The sequence below is a fragment of the Camelus dromedarius genome, chromosome 9 (assembly GCF_036321535.1).
Source record: "Camelus dromedarius isolate mCamDro1 chromosome 9, mCamDro1.pat, whole genome shotgun sequence".
Classification (NCBI taxonomy): Eukaryota; Metazoa; Chordata; class Mammalia; order Artiodactyla; family Camelidae; genus Camelus; species Camelus dromedarius.
In genome coordinates, this window is record NC_087444.1 from 16,437,970 (window position 1) to 16,456,694 (window position 18,725).

Consider the following 18,725-nt stretch of genomic DNA (forward strand, 5'->3'; position numbering starts at 1 on the left):
AAAGGATGGGGCCCGAGCATCCTTTCCCCTATTCTATATTCTACCCCAGCCCTAGTTTCCTCCTTCCTCCCAGATGATCACAAAAATGCCTTCTTTGCCTAACTATTACATATACTAATTATTTTCATTTACATGCCTCGCTTACCATTTATGCCTAATTATTGTGCAGCTCGGAAACAATTATGCATACTATTAAGAATGTATCAGGGTAACTTTGCAGTGACTGTTATTTAACTTCAATACCAAATGGCTCATGTGTGATTAATCTCCAGTTTGTGGTCTCCATAGAATAAAGTGCCCTAAACTGAGTTGAGGGTGGGACATTAGGGTGGGTCACACTGCTCCACGATGGCACCTAGGAGCAATACCAGAAGTTATAGTAGCAGGAGGAGTTGTTATAGTTATGATTTATTGAGCAATTATATACCAGACACCAGATACTGTTAAGCACTTGATACACATTATATCACTCAAACTTCAAGACCTTCCCATTATTAAAGATGCGGCAAGTGATATATTTAAGGTCATACAGCTGGGAACTGGCAGGTCTGGGTTCACAACCAGATGTATGGGGTCCAGAGCCTTTTCACTGCCTCACAGGTGCCTGTCCCCTGGAAAGGCACAAGGAGAGCCCTGGGGGGAACCTGGGAAGCCATCCAGTCTACTCCCTCATTCTCCCAAAGAGAAAATGGAGGCCAGAGCAGGGAGGTGGCTTGGCCAGGACAGACCTGGACCAAGCCCCAGTTCTCTGGATGCTTGGCTTTCCCTCTGCCGCTCTAGGAGGAAGCTGCCCTGGGAACAGAGGCAGCATCTCCAGATTCTGCTCATCACTTGGGGCTGACACAGACAGTGATGTGCTCTTCACTGCTGGATCGTCACCCTGGTCCAGAACAGCATTTGCTCTAATTCTTGAAAGCTGACCTGTTTTAGGAAGTGATCCCTTTGGAAGATGCCTGGTCTCCTTCCTCTCAGTCCTTTCTTTTCTAAAATGCATCTCCTTTCACTCCATTTGTTTTCCCTCAAAGGCAACAAACAGCATTTACTAAGTACTTAGGATGGGCCGGTTATTACACTAAGTGCTAGACATCTGTTTGCTTATTTAATTGCCACAAAACCTCTCTGGGCTAGAAACCATCATTATCTCCCCATTTTCCAGCCAAGGACTCTGAGGCCCAGAGAGGTTAAGTGATGTGCTCAAGTCACACAGCTGGTGATGTCAGCGCACAGATCCTGGGCTAGGTGTATCCGATTCCAAAGCCTGCTCTCTTAGGTCAACTCACAGTATAATCTTTCTTAATATCAACCTGCTGGCTGCCAGGTTGACCTTGTTTTTCTTTGCTAGGTCGCCAAAGCAAATGGCCAAGTATATTGAGACTAACGATTCACAGGGGCTCCAAAGCTTCCTCTTCCAGAGTTTTGGGCTCTGCCAAGAGGATGGACACTTCAGGGACCAGGCTAGATTCTGAGATGATATCTGCAGGTCTCTCTTTCTGGGAACTAGTAGCTGGAGCTCCACAGACTAGGAAGTGTCTTCTTATTCTTATCTATTGTTAGAATTATCAACAGGCAGGGAAGAATTATCTAACAGCATTCCAATTAGAGCTGGGAGCATTTCCAGTTCTAAACCACACCCCTCACCTCTCCAGCTTTCTGACCTCTGACCTCGGGCCTGCCCCCAGGACCCTTCCCACTTCCTGCAGTCAGTTACCAACACTTCCCAGGACTCTCCCCTCCTCGGGAATCATGGAGGACCAATAAGATGGGGCAGCCCTCTGCGGGGGCTGCAAGGGAGCCCACAGGCTGAGGAGGCGGGGAAGGCGGGGAGAGGACGTCCTCCCTCCCATCCACCTCGGAAAGCTGCTGACTCTCCTCTCACTCTGAGTCTTGCCTCCAGACCTTGGCTTTCCCACCTCCAGGCAGGGTAGGGCACATCATTTTATCTTCCACTCTCAGAAACCCATCCCTGAATGGGCAAGCCCCCCTCTTTTGGCTGTAAGTCACTAAAGGACTGAAAGCAGGGCTGGGAGTGTGATTGACAGCCCATGCTGTCCAGTGTAGCCAACTCAGTTACAGGTGAAAGGGTAGGGTCTCTCCTTCCCTGTGCGCAGAGGGAGAGAACACTAGGGAGGACTCTCCAGAACGAAATGTGAATGGCAATGCCCATATTCATTTGTCTCTCTTTCCTTTTCCTCCCTTCACTCCCCTCCACCCACCCACCCATCCATCCATCCATCCATCCAACAAACATACACTGAACCCTTACTATTTACCAGGCACTACCCTGGGCACCAGAGATGCAGCTATAAATGATAGCCCTGCCCTAGGGGAGCAAAAATTCATCAGGAAAGAGACACAGTGAGCCAGAAATGTTAACAGTGTTATAAGCACTATGGCAGGAAGAGTGAGGCCAGACCATGGGGGCCTGGCAGATCGTGGCTTCCAAGGTCCCACGTGACCCAGTCCCTCTGACTCTCCTGACCTCCTCCCCTCCGCCTCTCCAGCCACACTGGCCTCCCTGATGGTCCTCCGACATCCCAGGCCTGGTCCTGCTTGCATTTCTGCTCCCTCTGCCTGGAATGTTCCTCCTCGCGGACACCTGCACGGCTCAGTCTCTCACTTCCTACTGATTACTGCTCATCTCTAAAAGGAGCTTTCCCCGCCTGCCTCATGGGAGATGCCACCACCCTCTGCCCTCTAACCCTACTTTAGTTTCCTTCATCCAGCTCTTACCATCACCACCTAATGGATTCTTTTTTTTTTTTTTTTTTTGCTTATGCATCTCTAGGTTATCAACCCCCAAAAGAATATAAGCTTCATGAGGGTAGGAATTTTATTCTACGTTGTTCATGACTAGAATGGTGCCTGTCACCATAGGAGCTCAACAAATATCTATTAACTGAATGGATGTTCCAGAGGGAGAGGGTCATCATGCCCAGGATGGAGAAGGGACCCCGGAACGAGGCTCACCTCCTCCCCGCGAGGCTCAGCTGGCTGCGGTCCCCCTGCCCTTAAAGATCTCCAGGACAGCCCCTCTCCAAGTGCCTTCTCTCCTTTGTGCAGACACACAGAACAGTCAGTGCCTAATGCTCAGCCTCAGCGGAGAGCAGCAGGAGTGAAGTTGCAAGGACCAAAGCAAGGACCAGGCTGTGGGTCCACTCCTGCATGGCTAGAGAAGGCATTGCATAATTGGTATGGGGACAGAGTCACCACCTTGATTGCATCTGCATAAGTTGAGGTGAAGAGGAGTTCTCACTGTCTGAGTACCATGTGCAGACACAGAGTAGGAAGCCCCAAGGCAGAGCGGGCAGCAGACAGGGGCCTGCCAGGAATGACCTTGCCATAGGGGTAGAGTTCTCAGAAGAGGAGCTGAGTCTAGCTCACAGGCCCCCCTGGGTGTCCTGGCCCCAGGCCTCAGGGCAGCCCCTTACTGACCTCATAACACTTCCTATATAGCTGTGGGAGCAATGTCACGGTGGGGTGTGGCAGCTTTCCCCTCCCTGGCTTCCAGTGTGCAGGAAAAGGCCACACAGTCTGGGACCAGGGAAGGAGAGCTCTGCTTGCAGACAGAACTGTTTCAGAGGACAGATAACAAGTCCATGATGGCATCAGGGTTAACAGAGCCTCCTGCAAACTTGGAATCCAACAGGCTCCCAGCAGCTGCATTAAAATCTAAACAGTCTTTCCTGTGGATTTTTCAGATTAATGCAAATTTGTTTTGCTTTGCAAATTGAAAATCAGTTGCAAGCACCTGGTGTAAGAGTTCCAGCAGGGAGTGGAGAGCCCTGAGGGGAAACCAGGCGTCCTCACCATGCCAGCCAGCCAGTCCATGACCTTGCCCACCTCTGGTCCCTGGGGAGGCAGGCCTTCTCTGCAGTTCTCTCTGGGTTCCACCCCCCACCTCCTCAAAGAACAGCTCTCATGGAGCAAGACTGATGGCACCCAAGTGGTTTCCAGATGCTGGGATTCCCAGGTCTCTTTCTTCCCCCAATAACGGTGGGTGATAGGTACCATCAGGGAAGTCATTCAAGTCCACTGTAAGAAGCCTGCCTTGGCATCTCCTGGGAGGAGGGGTCATCATTATAATTATAATTTAATGATGTTTATAATTACTATATTACTATATTCACACTATTTCATCTTTCAGCAAAGGAACTGACAGAGTGCTTTGGAGATGCACCGCTGGTTGAAATCATTCATGTTTTCCATACTTGTCCCAACTGCATGGCTACTTAGCTCCAAGCAAGCATCTCCTCCCACCATCACCAGAAAGCTGGGGTGAGGGGGACTAGTGGGGGCTCCCAGGGAAAGCTGGGTTATGAGGAAGATGCTGCCGCTCCCCACAGAGCCTGGCCCATCTTGCTTCTGCCTTGCTACCTGTCAAAGCCGTGCTCCGAGCCAGACAGGAACACCCCCTTCCCGCTTGTCCCCTCCTCCACCAGCCACGCATTGTTCATTCAGCTCTGAGATAAGTCGGGAGGGAGGGCAGTTATGAACGGGCCCTGTTTTGCTCCCCCTTCCTCTGCTACGCAATTTCAAGGCAGGAGACAGAGAGAAACGCTCTGGAAATCCAAATTAAAATGTATTCCTGCAGCAATCCCGCACCCAATTAAAGTAACCCAGAGCCTATTGTCCTTTGCTAAATTTAGAAAATGCTCAGGTGTGTCTGATCCTACTCTGCACAGATATTTTTAATACAGATTTAATCATATTTTGGGTTAGGAGAAGAAGCTAATTAGGTAGGCAGATTTAGAAAGGCTGCCGGAATGCAGGACAAAGAGAGGTGATTTGTTGCAATTCACTGTTTTTTGTTTTTTTAACAGTAAGTTGTGTTGAGCCTGGGTTTTGGACTCACAGCAAATAGGCTTGAAAACTGAGGTTACAACGAACAGGAAAGCTCTCCATGTTAGAGGTCAACAAATGCTGGGGCTGGGGGGGACCCTGAAAGAGGGGCTCAGCCACTTTTTGCCTCCACTGACTGCTGAACCCAAACACATCAGGCACAGGGGGCCTCTGCTGTTTAATGGGACGGCCTTCTCCATCCTTGGATGGAATGCGTTCCCTCTGGTCTCTCTGCAGAAAGGCACACGCTGCTGCTTGGTGAGTTGACAGATAACTGACTCAGTGACCGAGGAGGTGAGCCTCAAAACCTGCCAGCCCCAGACCTGGGCGAGGGGCTTCGGGCTCCTGCCCACCTCATCCTAGGGCCCTTGCCTACCTCCTCTGGTCCTCAGCTGTGGGCTGGCCTCCACCCTCGCCCAGTAAACCGATCTCCACAAAGCATCAGTGACTGCACCCAAGTGTAACAAAGAAACAGGAGCCCTGGCTTGACTCTGTGCTGAATCATCATGCGATCAAGTAAATGATGCAAAAACTCCTCTGAGCCTCCATTTCTCTTCGTCAGTCTCCATGGGGATTCGGGTCTCTCTCTTCACTTTTTACGATGGCAAAGGTACAGAGAGACCGGGTGTGGCATGCTGGACGTGTCTGGAAAGGCAGCCACGGCAGGGCACCCACCCGGGCAAGAAAGGTCATGATGCTGTGGGTTCGTTTTGTTTTAACCAAAGTGTGAGCGCTGAGGGGAGTGGGCTCTTTATCCAGGGCCTACTCTGGCCCCGGTCTTTGTGATGACGGAGGCTAAGCCCGGCAGTGTCGCTGAGCTTTCCAACTTCCTCCTAAGCATACTGTTAAGTTAAAAGTCAGAGCACAGAGTACCCCTGGGGTCCTGCTCCTCGCTTTAGAAAGAAAGGAACATGGGTATCTGGTACATTTGTGTGAAAGGAATACAGATATTTAAGAGGTTGGTTACCTACAAGAGGTGATGAGAAAGCAGGCAGGATGGGAACGGGGAGCAGGGTTGAGGCAGGAGGGACATGTCTCTGAAAATCACTTTCTGTTTGGCTCTGACTCCTGGAGCCTCAGGAGTGTTTCACAGAGCCGTCACACACTCCAATGTAAACAAGTAAACCAGCAGGAGGTGGAGGGACTCCTTCCTAAAAACCCAGAGTTCCTCCTAAAAGCAGATTCTCTTCCCCAAAAAGTGGGTCTCACAGAGAGGAGAACCCATTATTTTCATAGCACAGCAGCTGAAGCAAAGATCTTAGAGGCTCAGTTCAAATTCCAGCTATAGGACTTATGGGCTGTGTGACTTTGAAGAAGTCACTGAACCACTCTGGACTTCAGTTTCCTTCATTGATAAAATGGGGTAAAACGGTAATTACCTCTCATTACTATCATGAGGAGTGTATGAGTACAAGGGCTGAGGCCCTTGGCACCAGGCTGCGTGAGTGCTCGCTATTATGATTAGCATAATTTCAGGGCTCCGTGGTTAGGGGCAGCTGGGGCGGTCCATCTTCTGCCTGATGGGATGAGGGCTCCCTTCTGCCCCTAGGACATCCCTCAGATGTTGTGAATGGGCCGGCCTGACACGGATCTTCCAGCGGCGGGCTCACCGTGGTGGCAGGACCTCTGAGCTCTGAATGCCACTGCCCAGGGACTACAGTCCTTTCCTATTGCTGTGGTTAACTGATTAGCTCAGACTCAGTGGCAGAAACAACACAACTGTACCACTTACAGTTCTGAGGAGGTAAGAGATCTGAAATGGGTCTTACTGGACTAAAATCCTTGGCTTACAGTCCCTTCCTCCACTTCAAAGGCAGCAACGGCAGGTCAAATTCTTCTCCTATGGCATCGCTCCAACCTCTTCTTCTGCCTCCCTCTCCCACCTTTAAGGACCCTTGTGATTCCAGTGGAGCCACCCAGATAACCCTGGATCCTCTCCCTTTCTTAAGGTCAGCTGATTGACAACCGTAACTCTCATCTGCTGCCTTAATTCCCTTTGCAACATATTCACAGGTTCTGGGGATTAGGACGTGGGCATCATTGGGCCATTATTCTGTCTACCGTGAGGACCAACTCCTGATCTGCTCTACCCTCTTCACTTGTACTCAGGGCCTAATCTCTTGAGTTTGGTTGTTTTTTCACCATTTTAACCATTTTTCAGTGTACAATTCTGTGGCATTAAGCACATTCACATTGTTGTACAACCATCACCACCATCCATTCTCCAGAACTTTTTTCTTCTTACAAAACTGAAACACTGTACCCATTAACAATAACTTCACTGGAATGGAATCATACAGTAGTTGTCCTTTCGTGACTGGCTTATTTCACTTAGCACAATGTCCTCAAAGTTCATCTACGTTATCGCATGTTGGTCTCCTGGTTTTGCAACAACTCCATGCTACTGGTTCCACTCATCCCCCAAAAGCTGGCTCTGCAGGAGGTCCCCACCATGAGTGGCATTTCAGGCTAAAAGTTTGCAAACACACGGTCTAGAGATTTAAAAAGAACACAGTGCAGTGTGGTGTGATGGTGTAGACTGCAGTTCGGAGTGCCAATCTGGGGTCGCCGGGCACTGGATTCCAGTCCATGCCCAGCCATTCATTGGCTGTGTGACTCATTCATCAGCCAACACTCATGGAGCACCTACCATGTGCCAGTCATCGTGTGAGGCACAAGAGACAAAAAAGCTACTCAGCACAGTACCACCACGTAGTAAGCACTCAGTAAACGCTAGTTCAAAAAAGGGGTCAAGGTAAGGGCAGAGTCGAGTGGAGAACCCCTAAGGTTCCAAATGAGCTTCCTGTCAGGAGCCCCAGGGAGCTGTGGTAGGGAGCTCTGAACCTTGGCAGAAGAGCAGACACAGAATTGTAGCAGCATTTCCTAAGAAATCAGGAGAGGCTGCTCTGAGGACATGCCTCTAAAGGTAGGCCAGGAAGCAGGACCAAGTCAAGAGTGACATGCATGTGGGAAAGGAGGCAGGGACGCCAAGATTCACCTTTCAAAGCTGATGAGCTTTCTTGAGCCTGATTTTTTAAATCTCCTCCTCCAGGAAGCCTTCCAAGATTAAACTCACAGAACTCTAGTGACTTTTACTAGACTTCCCTTTCGTATAGCAAAAGGCAGCTGCCCTGACTACTCAAGGCTAAGGAGCCTCAGTCCTCAGTTATGAAGTCACTGAAGAGGTGCAGCTCACCCCCATCCCTTTCTGTTTGGCTCTGATGTTTGTGTTGCACGTATGATTTTTACAGACAAATTTACCCTTTTGACTACACACTTCTAAAAGCAGCTACTAAGATGAATTTTTATCCTGGGCTACATTCCTCTGGGCACGTGTGGAACTAGCTGGGACCAAACAGGCTACAGAATATGCCCCCATGGCAGTGAAGAATTGGCAACACCAGTGTCAAAGGGCTGAGTGAGGAGGGAGAGCAGGTTCCGAGGTCAAAGCTGTGTTGGCCGGTCCTGGAAGCTGGCTGGTGTGGACCAGCCAGTGGGGCTGCGTACGACAAGGATAGGCAGAGAGTTCCTCAGTTTCTGCTCACATCCCTCCCTGCCACCCAGAGAGGCGGGCAAGGCTGGGGAGCTGGGAGAAGAGCATGGCAGTGCCCTGGGCCACTTCCCCCAGGTGGACATCATCTCATGTTCCTCGTGAGAGCATGCCATAATCACAGCTATCTTCCCGAGTAACCAGTGCTTTCCAGCCCTGTAACTGGGCCACTGCTGGGGAGAGAGGATGGTTTGGAAGTGACTCAAGGAGCACAAGGGGGAAGGCTATTTTCCTGGCATTGTAAGGCTGACTCCCACCCATTCCCCCACGACTTCCCAGCCCCCATGCCCATTCCATCCACCTCTGACCTGGTGAGGGGCATCTGAGTCAAAGGCTTAGCCCAGGCACATGTTTTATGTTCCTTAAAAGCCATGTCTGCCAAAAAGTGTGCACTGAATGTGTGTGTGTATGTATGTGTGTGGGGGTGCGTGTGTATGTGTATGTGCCCCTATGCCTGTGTGTCGGCATCACGGACAGAGATGCAACTGGATGCACAGGCTCTGGACTCAGGGTCTGTGTCCTTGTTTGGTCACCTTGGATGAACTTGGCTCATCAGAGCTGATGAACCTGGGTAAGTGTTTCACCCAGCTATTCCTTAGCTTCCTCATCCATAAAATGTAGATACTAACAGTACCTAATTCATGGGACTGCTGTGATTATTAAATGAATCAATACATTTAGAACAACTAATGCTTGGTCCATGAGTCTCGCTCCATAACTCTTAGCTACTCTTCTTCTTTTTGTTTATTGATCCAGGTCAGTTGGCTGATAAGTGTCACTTCCTCTTGATGTCAAACTGAGGCATAAAGGAATCCCCAGAGGTCACCAGACTTTAGCCAAGTCCATCCATACTTTCGGCATGTCTGTAATACAGAGCATGTACATAAACACAAGACCTATTCTTTTAAGTCGATTCTCAAGTGTACAAGGAGGACCTTCATTGAAATGCCATCCCTAGAGTCCATCTCTACGGGACTCTTTTATACATTCAACTATCTTATAAGAAGATCCTTTGGATACTTCATCAGCCAAAACCCTTAACATTGATCCAACCGATCCACCTCATCATGTCCAGCCTGCATGTAGAGAGTTGGCTGAGTTAACTGCAAAGCCCGCAGCTTAAGCTTTTGGATTATTTGTGCAACCACCTGTTTCCCTTACTCCCAGATAATTGAATTGCCTGTTTTCACTCATTGATGTAGAGAGATATCTACATAAATGAAATTGTTTTAATACCCTCTCTTTATTTGGTTGTAATTGCTCAGGGAGAGAAAAATACGTCATTTTCCCCTGGGAGATGCAAATCTTTAGTCTGATGGGTACAACGATCAGAGGATTTTGGTGATACAATTGGTGATAATGACAATGAAATACTAAACAATAATGAAACTGGCAACAATACTAATGATAATAATGACGAAGCTGGTGACAGCCTCTGTCTTCTGCTGCCTGCTTCCACGTGCCAGGCCCTGGGCTCCGTCCTTCACCGGCATTAGCCCATCTAATTTGGGTCCAGGAGCAGAACTGCCTCTTGGCTGCAAACCGACGGGCAGACTTTGCCTGTTCAGGTGTGTGGAAGAGCTGTGTCCAGAAGCCCTGGCTGCAGACCCGGAGAGTGTGAGCACATCCCCCTGGAATCCCAACCTCATTCCAGCCCGCAGGGAGAACGGTGAACAGTGAGCCTGCCCTCGGCACAGAACAGCCCCATCAACTTTTCAATTATCCATACACACATGCCCCCTATGTAATTATCCCAACAAATGTGCTCAAGGAAAATAAACTCTGCAAGACTGCCTTACAAAAATAGCAAAATGCACAGCACAGGCCTGCTCTGTATAATTCATGCGGGAAACATGGAAACATCTTATCCTGATAAATTGTGCTTTCTGTGAATTTGCTGATTATACACACACGCGCACACACGGGTGCGCATGCCCACACACATGCACAGACTGCCTCAATACGGCTTGTATTTTGATAAGGAGATGGGGAGAGCCCAAGTCTGGAGAATGGCTGTGCCCTGGGGGAGGTGTCAGCTCAGGGCTAGGCACCTGAGTGGCTGGGCTGGTGACCACTGTCTGGCAGCCTGAGCATGTTTTTCAGTTCAGGCTGCTCAGCTGAATAATCCTTGGCAAGTCCCTGTTACATGCCCCGATCGGGTCAGCAAAGGGGTCCCCAGGAGGAGTAAGAGTCTCATGGAAGAAAAGGACCCCTGAACAGATACAAACATGTCAAGGTAGGCATGATTATGAGGCTGAACTGGAAGATCAGGATGGGCTTCTTGGAGGAGAGGGTATGAGGCTTGGAGGATGAGGATGGTGGCCAGGGGAGGAGAATGGGGGTGGCATTCTAGGTGCTATTCTAGGGAACAGCAAGAGCAAAGGCCCTGGGCACCAGGAAAGGGAGGGTGGACAGCCAGCTTGGCATCACCAAGGCACACGGGGGTGGGGAGACAAGAGCTGGGGCTGGAGCTCTAAGGGGCAGCCAGAGAGGAAGGGAAGGCCCCGTCCACCTTGCCAAGTGACTCCCCCCTCTCCTGTCACTGCTTAAGGCCGTTCACCCTCCAGGGCCTTCTCAAGTGGCACCTACTCAAGGAGCACTTCCCTATTCCCCGCCTCGACCAGATTAGAGCCCTGGCCAGCACTCTCAGCCCTCCGTCCCTTTCCATCACAGTGCTTCCAGCTCCAACTGGAATTATTGAATTATCCTGTAATTTGGGGTCACTGTCTCCCCCACTAGACACCGTGGGCTTTCTCTTCGCCCAGTGCCTTGCACAGTTCCTGGTACATATGAGTCACTCAATAAGTGTTTATTAAATGACTGAATGGCTAATGAATGGTTCTCTGGCAACTCATTGTGGGATGGCCGGGTGGGGGTGAGACTGCAGACCGGAAGACCAGGAGACCAGCAGGAAGGCTGGTGGGATAACTAACTGCCTGAAAGACGCTAAGGGTCTGAAGCAGAGCGCAGGGAGTGAACATGTCCAACTGGTGAGAAGGCACGGACAGCAGGCAGGCGCTGGTGGATGGATGTAGGTGTGGGGGAGGGAGAAGTTGTCTGGATAAGACCCAGGCTGGGCTTCTTCTTGGATAGGACAGGTGCTGGGCCATCTGCCGAGATGAGGAACAGGGGAGAAGGAGCAGGTCTTGGGAAGGGAAGGGGTAGGATGAGTACATCATGGCCATAGTGAGCCAGTGTTCCCAGAAGCTCAGGCCACCCACTTCCTGGAAGCAGACCCTGTGACCCCTCTGGCACCCCTGGCATCTCCTCAGGCAGCATTAGCATCCACACTGACATAGCTGAAGCCAGACCAGCCCCTGCGCTTTTCCATTCCAGCAGCCCTGCCCAGGGTCACCAGACTCCCCGGGGGAAGGCGGGTGCAGGCCTGGCTGACAAAGACCGCTGGTCTTACCAGGAGGATGAAAAGGATGTCTGCTGTGTAAATGGAATTCAAGCAGACTCCCCGGACAGGCGGACAGGCTGGCTTGGCTGTTCCACACCAGTGCTCATCCCTTTCGGGAAACTTTCTCCTTCATTATAACCAGTCTGTGCCTGGAGGTCACAGATGGGACTGACGGTGCAACCACCTGAAGGACCCAACTGGAGGCAACAGCAGGGTGGGGCTTCCCGACCTCTCCAGCTCAATTCCCAGGAACATGCAAGGAGAAGGGGACAGGCTTCTAAAACCTGGGGTACAACTCCCAGACTGGAAATGGGCCAGCCAGCCTCACCCTCCATGCCCTGGGCCGGCCTGAACATGAACACACACACACAAACACACACACACACACACACACACACACACACAGAGCAGAGGAGCCAAGATGGAGGGCTGGGCAGAGGTCTAGCATAATTGACCGACCCTACCCAGCCTGCTCACCCCGCTGAATCAGTCTTTCTGAAGTGCCACATTGATCAAGTCACTCTCTGACTCAACAACCCTCTGTGGCTCCTCGTGGCCTCTGGGATGAAGCTGAGGTCCAAAGCTCAGCATTCAAAGCCTCCTGTAGTCTGATCTCAACCCACTGTCCCAACATTTCAACTCACTCCCTGCCTCCTTGCATGAGGCCACTTCACTGCAGCCCAGATGGGTCTTCTCACTGATTTGAGCTCTCATAAAAAGACAGAATCATAGATGGTTAGGGATGGAAGGAGCCCTTCACTTGATAGATGAGGACCAGAGAAGGTAAGTGATTTGCCAGTAAGTGAGCTGAGTCTAAGGATGCTGGTTCCTTCATCCACCACGTACTAAATGCCCATTCCCTACCAGACACTGCCCTAGCTCATGTGGAAATGTGGAGCCCACCCTTTGCCATTTATTCAGCAAATGTTTATTGGGCTCCTTCTAGGTGCCAGACTGGGTGCAGGATGCAGCGGTCAATGAAACAGAGAAGTCCTGCACTCCTGGAGAGCTGGGGAGCTCCACAACCCATAAAGATACATGCCAGACAGTGATGAGTGCTGTGAAGAAGAAAATCAAGGGAAGGGGACAGAGAGTGATGGTGCAGAGGCATGTTTTGTTGAGGACGCTAACAGAAGTGGGCTGGAGAGAAGCGAGGATTCCCTGGGGAAGGCTGGTCCAGGGAGAGGAAGCAGCCATCACAAAGGCCCTGAAGCAGGAGGACCCTGGTGAAGTGGGAGCTAACCGGGGAAGGGGGAGTATCACTGACAACCTCAGAGAAGACGGCGGGGAACATTCCAGCCAATGTAGGGACTCTGGCTCTTACTGTAAGTGAGATGAGGCTCTGAGCACGGAGGGGCGTGAGCTGACTTGGGTGAAGGAGGGGAGAGTCAGCCAGACACGATGCAGTGTGACAAAAGCACAGCAAGCTACAGCGGCAGTGAGACAGGATCAGGAAAGTTTTCCCCAACTCACTTTCCAATGCAGGATGGGCAGGTGTTTAGGCAAGAGAAGTGTGTGTGTGTGTGTGTGTGTGTGTGTGTGTGTGTGTGTGTGTGTGTGTGTGTGTGTGTTAGTGGAGAAGGAAAGGAGAAGAGGATAATAGCTAAAATAATAGCCAAGATTTATTAAGGACTCAGTATATACCAGGAACTGGGCTAAGTATTAACTCATCGAATACTTCATCCCCCCATTTTACAGATGATGATACTGAGGCACAGAGACACTGACCTGCTCGAGACCACGCTACTGGCCATGATCGAGTGGCACATAAACCCAGGCAGTCTGGCCCCAGAGCCTGTGTTTCTAACCACCACACGATGTCACAGAGTGGAAAGCATTCCAGGTGGAAATGAGAGGCGCAGGCGAGAGGGGGCCCATTCGGGCCTCTGGAACCAGGAGAGTTCTGGCATTTCCTCTTCCTCTGAACGGAAGTTAAGGAAACCCAGGCCAGGGCAGGGGCAGATGTGCCGTGTGTGGGAGGAAGAGGTCATGTCTCAGCCCTGGGGGGCCTAGATCCTGAAGGGGCTCCCAGCTGCACCTACATCCCAACTGCCTGTAGATCTCGGCTACTCAAAGTGCGGTCCCCAGACCAGCAGAATTGGCATCACTGGGGAACTTATTAGAAATGCAGAAGCTCAGGCTCTCACCCAGACCTCCTGAATCAGAATCTGCATTTCAGTAAGATCCCCGGGAGATCTGCTGCAGACCCATTAAAATTTGGGAAACCTTGCTCTTTTTTGAGGGCGAAGCCTTGCTCTCGGTCTTAGGCCAAACAAGACTTCAAGGAATCCTTCTCTGACGGCCCCCTATCCTATGAGATCTCAACCCACAATTTTATTCTCTCAAAGCAGCTTCAAATCCCCCTTCAAGCACTGACCATATTGTCATTCAACTCTTCTCAAAGCTGCTGCACATCGTAATCACCCGGGGAGAGCGAAATACCCGGAGGGTCAGCCTTGCTCCTGGACGAGTAGATCAGAACCTAAGTATTAAGTTTCCCTCACCCCCAACACCCTGGTGTTTCCCTCATAGGATCCAATCATTGACCCCTTACTGTAACTAAATGCTCCATGTCTCTCTTCTTAGAGGAAAGTCCCAGGAGAGCTGGGATTCTGTCTGCCTTGTTTACTGCTATTCGCAGCTTCAAGAACAGCGCGGGGCACAAAGTAGGTGCTCAATGAAAACTTCTCGCAGGCAAGCAGGAAGGAGGAGGGGAAGGAGGAGGGAAGGGTATCCCGCTCTGACAAACTTATCTCAGAAGAGCAGCAGCTGCTGTTACTTCCTGGATAAGAAGAAGAGCAGGGTCGCTGGCGAGCTGCCGACCAGCTTTGCTCGTCAAACCCGACATGTGTGCCACCTCTGGTCGCTCGCTACAGGCACCCAGGAAAGCAAATGGCCCGGCTGGGTGCCGGCTCTGCCTCTCACCAGAGGGAGCAGTAAACAATCAAGAGTCTCAGTGTGGAGAGGGGGCAAGGAGGCCCGGTACCTGCCGTCTGTGGGGACCCCTTGTAGGCCACTTCTGTCCTAGCCGCCCTTGCACACAGTGGGGCCACACAGGTCCTCTGGGTAGGATGACTCGGGAGCACCCAAGCCCAAACCCTCGCCCCAACCACCAGGGGCTGGGCTCCTGGCTCCAGATCCACTCAGGTTTCTATCATGGAAACAAATTAGGTTCTTGTTTGACCCCGGAGTACACATTACTTTTCCTCTCCCGCTAAAGCAAACTTTTCTCCCACCCCTTCTGGAGAGGTTCATTTAATAGCGTGTGAAATGAAATGTCAACAAGAATTAGAACAAATGGCATCGTAATCCCCAGCAGATGACAGGCAGCCAGAGGCAGGCCGGCTCCAATAGCCCTGAGCTGCAGGGAGCCAGCCTGGGGGACCCGAACCCCCACTCTGGGAACAGGGACCTCTAGGCAAACAGTCTCCCTGCTTGCCACTGAAATACGGTCTTTCAGCTTCTGACAGCAGAACAGAAACTGCCTTTCACCTAGGAAACAGGTTTCCTCTGACACACAATTAGCAAGGACAAGTATTCCCTGGGGTGAGACCCAAGAGCCCCACCCGCCAGCCCTTCAGGGGTCGTGTGTGGATGGGGAGCCGTCCGGACCAGAGCCCTGACCTGCTGCCATGACTCATCAGCTCCTCCTTGCCTTGCATCGGTCTGCTGCTCTCCACAAGGCCCTGCATTTGTCAGCTCATCTGTCCCGGGGGCTCGGAGGTGTGAGAGAAACATGCCTTGACCCTCTGCCCACCTGGTACCGCCGAGGACACAGCCATGTTCACTTCACTGGATCACGTAAAGACTGAATGTGATTGGACGCTTACCACGAGCCGGATTCTATTTTATCCTTTTCAACATTCAAACTCATTCTCATTCAGACACATATTAATTGAGTGTCTACTGTGTGCCATGCACAGATCTAGGCACAGCTGTGAACAGACAGACACAGATCCCCGCACTTGGGGAGCTTTGGTCTGTGTGGGGCTGGGGGAGGAAGACAGATGGTAAGATAAATAAGGGGCTTTCTCTGAAGCCCGGGGAAGCCCTCTGTACTCACAGGGGCACAGCCAACGGGAGACAGGCTCAAGTACCCCAGGCTCCGTGCGTGTCCTTGGGGTGATAGTTCTGGGCTTGCCTACACGGTCCCCCTGAGGTCCCCGTGGGGCTGAGCCTGGACTGCCCCCAGGAAACCCAGCTCACCGACCGACCCCCATTGCTGGCCCTTCCTCCTTCCTGTCTCACTCACCGCCTGCCCCCTGGTCTCGCTGCCCACATGCAGTGGCACCCACGTCTTGGGCTTCGATTTTAAGGGAGCCTAAATTAAGACAAGAGGATACATATTAGGGAGGAAATTAAGTGGGAAAGGGGAGGGAGATTCCATTTTTAGTCAAGGAAGAACGATAGCATTTTCATTTTTCTAGATAAGGAATTGAGGCTCTGACCCCAACACTCTCCATCTCAACTTAAGAAAGTGGCAGGACTGGGCCTTCCCGCCTTCTTTCTGGTGTGGAGATGGCTGCCTTTAAGCACGCGACTCCTGGTCCTTTGTCCGGCATTGGAACCAGTGCTGGAACCATGAGGGCACAGAGCAGGCCAGGTCCCGCAGCCGGAAAAGAGAGTGGGAGGCACTGCTGGGAGACTGGGGCAGGGGAGCTTTGAGCAGGGAAGGGAGCGCCGGCTTTTAGAAGGAAGGGGGACCTGGGAAGGGCATCCTGGGACAGGAAATGAGAGTTGAACGTGGGGAAGTGGGAGTCGTATTTCAGGCCGGCTGGAGGGGAGGCTGTTATCCTGGAGAAGGGGCTGAGAAAGCTGCACCTCAAAGTGGGCTGAGATGCAGCAGAGGATGCTGGCCGAATCCTGGCCCTAAAGAGTGACTGCAAACAGGTCAGTGGGGCCCGGACACCAACTGTTCCCTCTCAGCCCTGTCTCCATGGTGAGCGAGCACCATTCCAGCCTCACCTACCCCACAGGTATGGCCTCAACACCTCCCCGGGCACACAGCATTGTTTTCCTCTTCTTTGCCGATTGGAATGGAGGCTATAAAGCTGGAGGACACCTAGACACTGGCTCATGGAGTACTCTCATTTCTTCAGGAAAAGACGCTGAGGTCCAGAGAGGGAAAGCGAATTGTCTGAAGTCACACAGTAAGACAGGAACAGAGCAAAAACCCAGGTGTCCGGATGTTTACTCCAAGGCCGCGATGCCCTTTCCTTTTCTCCCAAGGAGAGGGGTTATATTTACATGGTGTCGTGCCTCTTGTAGGCTAGAGCCTGGAGAAAGAAGGCTGGGGAGAACAAGGGCCATCCTGACGCCTTCACGGCACTCAGAGATGGATTAGAACTTACAAAGCACTATCACTCTGCCCAGTGAAGCTGGCAGGGCAGGCGTCATTCACCCCACTCCACAGGGGAAGAGATGGAGGCTCGGGAAGTTTACCCAGCCCGGGAGTGGCATGGCCAGGATCCAAATCCAGGAACTCTGATTCCAAGTTTCATGTTCCTTCCAATTACTCCAAGCTAAACCCAACTGGGGCCTCACGGTGATTACCTTTCATTAGCTTCAGCAAAGCCTCTACTTTGGTGAGTTTCATAAAGGACTAAATCTGTCAGGAAAACATAAAGACAGGGCCCTCATCCATCTTCTCGACAACTATTTATTAGACTTATTATTATGTAAATACAAAACAGAAGGGGGAAACTACATTAAAAATCCAATCTGGCTGCCTCTGCAGGCAGGGGGTAGATGGCAAGGGGGGCAGAGGAAGGACTGAGTCCCTCAGTCTCCTGTGGAGGCCCACAGGGAGGCCCGGCCAAGTTTGGAGCCTGGGGAACAAGAGGGTGGGACATAGGCCACCCGATGCCCGCTCAGAGTCTGCAACTGCTGCCCCACTTGACAGCTGCCATTGTCATTCCACTCTCAATTAATGAAAAGTGAGGATACAATTAAAAAGCCAAACATCGCCCTTGATTGCAGCAGTTGGAGGGCAGCTTAGCTGGGCCCCAGAGAGGCCCTTTCTCGGGGGCCTGAGGTTCCCTCTGTCTGTTCCTGCAAAAGACCCTCTCAGGAGCGCAGCACCCCCTGCCCCACCCCTAGGACCACCCAGCAGCCTCCAGGAGGGCACGTGCGCAGTGGCGCTGTGATGGGTCTGCTCACGTGTTGTCCCCGTTGGCTCTCTACTGCCCCAAAGTCAGTTCATTGGTCTTTGTGTATCCCCTGCTATGCCTGGCACACACAAGGAACTTAGTAAATGTTCCTTCTCAAATATGTGAATACATTTCCTGGAGGTGATTATGCTCCAAGAAGAGGGAAGTGAAAGCAAGTATGGGCATTTCAGTTGTTACCATTGCAGGAGGCCCGAGGTGAACCCCATAACACAGGGAGCAGTGCCCTGCACCCCACCTCGGCCTGGCCCACAGCCTGCCCTGCTCTCAGCAGACTGCAGTCCCCGCCACGCAACCTAAGCACCATGGCAAGGGGGCCAGTACACATCCCCAGTGCCATCTCTGTGCCTGACTAGAGCAGGTCCCCGACAAGAGGAAGGAGGAAGGAAGGAAGGAAGGAAGAAGGAAGGAGGAAAGGAGGAAGGCAAGCAGGCAGGCAGGCGGGCGGGCTGGCACACCGGCTCCACTGTCTCCCTCCGTGTGTACCAGCGGCACAGGGAGCACGGATTTGGTGTCAGAAGAACTGAGCTTGAGTCCTGGCTCCACCACTTCACTGACTGGCCCTGCGATCTTAGACAAGCCTCAGTTTCCACAACTGAGTAAAGGGGAGAATACAACCCACCTCACTGGGTGTTGTGAGGACTAAATGTGCTAATGTGTGTATAGCACCGGGCCCAGTGCTTGGCACACAGTAGGTACTTAACATATGGTAGCTGTTATTCTGAAAAAATTATCAGCTCAGCTGCCCCATGGAGTCACGTAAGTG

At 51.6% G+C, this 18,725-nt stretch overlaps 1 protein-coding gene across 2 annotated transcripts in view; it reads right to left on the reverse strand.

Annotated features, from left to right (window-relative positions):
* KCND3 (potassium voltage-gated channel subfamily D member 3) overlaps positions 1-18,725 on the reverse strand; it is a 199,259-nt gene that overhangs the window by 141,500 nt on the left and 39,034 nt on the right. The gene's annotated exons all lie outside the window — the stretch shown is intronic.